General features: G+C 34.0%; 1 pseudogene; it reads right to left on the reverse strand.

Moving 5' to 3' along the window:
* Positions 1–6,108: 6,108 nt before the first annotated feature.
* On the reverse strand, positions 6,109–6,208 carry LOC116866780 (annotated as a pseudogene).
* Positions 6,209–6,452: the final 244 nt, after the last annotated feature.

Below are 6,452 nucleotides of genomic sequence, written 5' to 3' on the forward strand. Positions count from 1 at the left end.
TGAGGAGCAGAGGGAGAAGCCCAATGCAAAGCAGGGAGCCCAATGCGGGGCTTGATCTTGGGATTCCAGGATCATGCCTTAAGCTGAAGATAGAGAATTCTTTTTTTTTTTAAGATTTTATTTATTTATTTGACACAGAGAGAGATCACAAGTAGGCAGAGAAGCAGGCAGAGAGAGAGGGGGAGGCAGGCTCCCCGCTGAGCAGAGAGCCAGATGTGGGGCTTGATCCCAGGACCCCAGGATCATGACCTGAGCCGAAGACAGAGGCTTTAACCCACTGAACCACCCAGGTGCCTCAAGATAGAGAATTCTTAAGCAGACTCCCCTTGGAGCATGGGGCCTGATGTTGGGTTTGATCCCAGGACCCCGAGATCATGACCGAAGACAAAATCAAGAGTAAGATGCTTAACTGACTGAGCTTGTGTTTTTTATTTTAACCATTCTGACAGGTGTGAAGTGATATCTCATCGTAGTTTTGATTTGCATTGCCCTAATGATGAGTGATGTTGGACATCTTTTTATGTTCTTATTGGCTATTTGGATGTCTTCCCTAGAGAAATGTCTGTTCATTTCTTCTGGCCTTTTAAAAATTGGATTATTTGGGGTTTTTTGGGTATTGATTTGTATAAATTCTTTATGTATTTTGGATACTAACCCTTTATCAGATAAACATTTGAAAATATCTTCTCCCATTCTATAGGTTGTCTTTTAGTTTTAGTTTTCATTTTTATTTTTTTTTAAGATTTTATTCATTTGACAGAGAGCAAGAAAGTGAGAGAGCACAAGCAAGGGGAGCAGCAGAGGGAGAAGGAAAAGCAGGCTTCATGCTGAGAAGGGAGCCTGAGATAAGTCTTGATTCAGGACTTAAGATCATGACCTGAACTGAAGGCAGACACTTAACTGATGGAGCCATCCAGGCGCCCCTGCCTTTCAGTTTTGTTGATTGTTTACTTTGGTATATGGAAGCTTTTTATTTTGATGTAGGCCCAATATATAGGTTATTTTTGCTTTTATTTCCCTTGCCTCAAGAGACTTATCTAGGAAGAAGTTGCTACAACTGATGTCAGAGAAATTACTGCCTGTGCTCTCTTCTAGGATTTTTATGATTCCAGGTCTAACATTTAAGTTTTTAATCTATTTTGAATTTATTATGGTGTAAGGAAGTGGTCCAGTTTCATTCTTTTACATGTGGCTGTCCAGTTTTCCCAACACCATTTGTTGAAGAGACATTTTCCCATTACATATTCTTTCCTGCTTTGTCAAAGATTAATTGACCATATAATTGTGGGTTTATTTCTGGGTTTTCTGTTCTGTTCTATTGATCTATGTGTCAATTTTTGTGTATGCTATCTTTTATTTTTAGTAAAATTTTCTATAATTCTTTCTTAAATTCTTTTCAAAGAATCATTTTATTTTGAATAATTTATATCTTTGTTATCTATTATTTGTTCGTGTTTTTTGTTTTTTTCTGCATTTTTCTTTATATTTCCTCCTTTTTGTTTGCACCCACTCCTCAGTAAATTTTAGATCAAAAAATTTTTTAAAGACTTTTTAAAAATTTATTTGTCAGAAAAAGAGAGAGAGAGAGAGAGAGCATGCACAAGCAGGGGGAGTGGCAGGCAGAGGGAGAAGTAGGCTTCTCCCTGAGCAAGGAGCCCAATGCAGAACTTGATCCCAGGACCCTGGGGATCAGGACCTGAGCTGAAGGCAGATGCTTAACTGACTGGACCACTCAGGCGCCTCTCAAATAGTTTTAATAAATGTTTAAAAGCTACTTATGTTTTTTGTTGCTTTATTTTATAACCTATGATTGTTAATTGCCTCTTCATCTTTCATTCTGCCCCCTCCCCCACTATGTTACACAATTTTTCTTCAGTCTCCATTGCTAATAGTAGAAAATTAAATTTCTTGTTGTACTCAGAACACACATGCCTTATAATTTATCACATGTGTTGTCTCATCTTGGGGTCCTTATTCTACCCTCTCTATGACTTTTGATCCACCTATTATTATCAAAATTATCCAGCTCATTTGAGATCACTGGTGATTCCATTATGGGAACTTCTTTGTTACTCTTGTGGAATTAGTTCAGATCAGTAGATCCTAGAATAACTTGATGTTGAGAATAATTAGATAATGATGCACATTTAGTTTTCCATAATTAAAGGCTTGGTGACTTCAGCCTGTAATTTCCCCATAGTTTGGATGGAATTTAGATTTTAGAGTGAGCAAAGTACCTGGAAATGGACCATCCATGGTAACTTCCTGGTAAATTTCTATTATAGAATGACTTCTCCAGAAATTCAGTCTTTTCAGAGCAATCTCTGATTGGTCTCTAGGAAACAAAGTAACAAACATTTCCAAAACCTTCAAGGACAAAATACAACACTTTATTCACTTTCAATGGTAAATTTAAATGTCAAGTGGATTTGAATGTAATTCTCATTGAATGTTAACCCTCTAACTGTAGGAAAGCACATGAGAAGCAAAATTGTGATAGGCATTCTCTTTGTGAGTACAAAATTTAAAAACCAGTATTTAAGACAAAAGGAATCAGTAGGATGATTTCAAGTGATTATTGCAACTATCTACACTCAGCAAAGACCATTTGTACAGGTAGACTGAACCCAGCAAAATAATTCAAGTACATCTTTATGGGATGGTGCAAGATGAATTTTATTATAATTTTCTTCACTGAGTTATTTTTTATTAGACTCTCATAATGACTAGTCTTCTTTTACCAGTATGTTATTTTTCCTATATGTTAAGTATGACGTTTAGTTAAAACTCAGGCTTTTAATATAACACTGTGTTGGAGAAAGATATATAGTATCACAGCTGTGTGACTGAAGTATAAAATCTCATTTACTTTAAAAAATCTTAGCTCTTCAAGAAAATTAAACCCTTAGGGATTAGCATTTTATTTTTAGATCAAACCACTGCTGTACTCATGGCATGAAATAGAACCAAATAATTTCAATTTTTAAAGAAAAATTTGAAACTATATTTTAAAATGCATCATGTCACTTCATAGTGTATAGTCTTTTTTTTTTTTTTTTTTTAGTATAGTTGACAAACAATGATACATTAGTTTCAGGTATGCAACATAGTGATTCGACAAGTTTATACATTATGCTGTGTTCACCATAAATATAGCTACTCTCTATCCCAATATATAGTTATTACAATATCATTGACTATATTTGTCATGCTGTGTCTTTTATTCTCATGACTTATTTATTCCATAACTGGAAGCATATCTCCCACTTTCCTTCACCCATTTTGTCTAGGGTGCCCACCACATCCCCTCTTGCGACTATCAGTTTGTTTTCTGCATTTACAGGTTTGATTCTTCTTTTTGTTTATTTTTTGCTTCTGACAATGGCTATCTGAATGCATATCAGTCATATTGGGGTATACATGTTCACTTTTCAGAGTTAATATCGTTTTTAGAATCACATAGATAAAAAATAAAATATTTCACTAATAAGTAGGAGTAAATAAAAAATAAAAAGGAGGAGTCATTGTCATGACTCCAATGTGGGAGGAAAAAAATAACTATATGTGCTTATAGACTTAGCCTTCGACCTATGTTCACACTGTTTGTGATATCTATTCAGTTTTATGGCTTTACATTTCTTGTACATCCTGGTGATATTTAAATCTATATCTCTATACAGACTTTACTCCTGAGCTCGAAAATTCAACTCCTGACCTTTTAAAAAAAAAAATCCGCTGTATCTACAACTTTATCCAGTCCATTTTGATAGGAATTTCATCCTTCAAGATGCGTAGGTAAAATTTGAAGTCATACTTCATATTCCACACCAAGAAATTCAGGAAATATGTTGGATCTGTCTTCATGACATATACAAAATCTGTCTATTTTTCATAATTTCGCTGCTGTCACCTTGCACTCAATCATTATAATATTTCACTTTCATTAGTGTAATAGCCTCAAAATTTGGCCACACTTCTTACCTTATACATTACAGAATGCACCTTTTGAAAGGTAAATAATCTGCTCTTACACTGAAAATCATTGTTTCTCCTCTTTTCACTCAAAGTAAAAGTGAAGGTCTTTAAGGTAGTTCCCACCCTCCTCACCTTCTTTTCCTTTCTGAGTTTATCTCCTACTACTCTCTCCTTCATTCCTCCACACTAGTTACACTGAATGTTCCTCAGTTTCTAACTCTCACCATTGGATATTCATATTTGCCAGGTTCTCTTCCTACCACTACCTCAATGAGTTCTGCTTGGATAATCCTTGAAATTATACTGGTTCCATCCCCTCAGAAGTCTTAGCTCACTTTCCTGGTCCAACTTTTCATAAATAATTTACCACTTTCTAATATCCTACATAAAAATACTTACTCCTTATGTCTATTTTTTCACAAGGCACCATTAACCTAAGCTTAATGAGAACATGATGTTTTGTCTATTTTATGGTCAGATTAGTCACTGGTAGATAGAAGGCACTCAGTAAATATATTTTATAATAAGTGAGTAAACTGGTATGTTTTTCATTCAATCTTATTAAATGATTAGCAAAAAGGAAAGAACATTTTATTTGATGAATTAATAAATGCAATGAGATTTCACTTGTAAAAATATGACTTTTGAGCAATTATTCCTTTTGTGGTCTTATCCTAACACTAACTCTTCATTTAGTTTGATTTACTATAAAAAGTGATAATAAAGAGATTAAATAGTGATGTCTTTTTTACTGACTCCTGTCAATGGGAACGTGGCTAATCAGGAAACAGGAAAAAAATCCCACATATATACTGAACTGAAATGGAAGGAAGCACTGGAGAATTTGGGGAGTAATATTAACTAAAGGCTTTTGGTAAGAAACAGACATTCTAAGGGGGAGGATATATTCAGATAGACCAGACTTCAATCAAAGTTCTTAAACTTTGGATTTCTGTAGTCAAAGATTGAGCTTCAAGGGTATCCATACCTTTGTGATCTGTAATACTGCAGAGTTTTTCATGGGTAGAGGGTTCATTTCACCAAAATTCTCATATAGGTTCTATAAAAACAATATGTTTAAAAACTTGCAGTAAAGACTAGCGATGAACAACATACATTCTCATCTCTAATATTTTAAGAAATGCAGGAAAATGGTAGTATATACACTTATTTCTTTAACTAGACACTGGTTGATCAACTTTAAATTGTGAATCATGGAACAAATTTATTTATCAACACAACATGGACATATAAAAAGTTACCTCTATTTATAATAATGACATCATCAATAATTAAATCACCATATTTCCAAATTTCATGCTTAATTATCTCAATGCTCATTTTTCTCTTTAAATAATATGCTATCTTTGGAATTGGTTATAAATAAACCAATTAACATGATTAGCCAAGTTCTAAGTACACCACTAGCATGTTTGCTTTCTAAAATAAAGTTCTACATTTTTTAAGGTATGTTCCAATAAATACAATACATATAAATAAATTCTTAGAGGCCTATGCAATGTTCTTCACTTCGACATATATATGTACCAAATGTAAAGCACTATGGCATCATGTGTTCACCTTGAAAGGGAATATCTTCAAAGCTAAATGCATATAATTGTTCCTTATTTACTATAAGGTCAAACTCAGAATCCTAAAGAGAAGTATTTTCACAATCAATCTGTTCAAACTTTCTCCCATAGATGTCTCAAAAAACAAACACACACAACTTTTATTTTAATTGGACACGTTTATTTACCTGTTACCCAACCGTGAACAATTTGTGCCTTCAAATCTTATTTCATAATACATAAGAAGTTTTTCCTGTGTACAAAATATCTCTCAGAATTTCTACCAGAGCACTCTGGATTTGTCCATAATGTGGCAGAGTAGAAAGCAGTTCTTCTAAGTATGGCTTGAAGACCAGGGTTGTACTATAAACCGTTTGTTTTCATTTTTTTGATGAGAAAAGTACAGCAATTGAGATAAATTTTAGAAATGCATTTAATAATTTGACAGAAATTTTTGAAATTTAATTTTTAAAAGTAATATCTACATCCAACGTGGGGCATGAACCCACAACCCCAAGATCAAGAGTCACATGCTTCACCGGCTGAGCTAGCCAGACCCTCCAAATACTCTTAGATGCCACAAAATCAGTGGCAATGCCTTCACCATGCAGGTGTTGTCAGGCTACAGGGGAGTGTTGACCTTCTATCCTTTCATATAACACTTAGGTGTTTTAAGTAGAATCTAATAAATCTGGCTTATATTTTTACATAATTTAGAAATTTTTATATTTCTAGTAGTTTAGTTTTGTTGGTGTTCACAAAAGTATTGACCCTGAATGGGTTTGTGTTAACTCATCACAATATTTTGAAAAGCACTGATATAGGGGACCTGAGTTTTGTAGAATAGTTATTCCAAGTTCTGATATGTATTATTTTTATGTCTCTCAGAATACTTCAATTCTCCCA

The sequence above is a fragment of the Lontra canadensis genome, unplaced genomic scaffold (genome assembly GCF_010015895.1).
Source record: "Lontra canadensis isolate GAN:19392208 unplaced genomic scaffold, GSC_riverotter_1.0 scaffold10, whole genome shotgun sequence".
NCBI lineage: Eukaryota > Metazoa > Chordata > Mammalia > Carnivora > Mustelidae > Lontra > Lontra canadensis.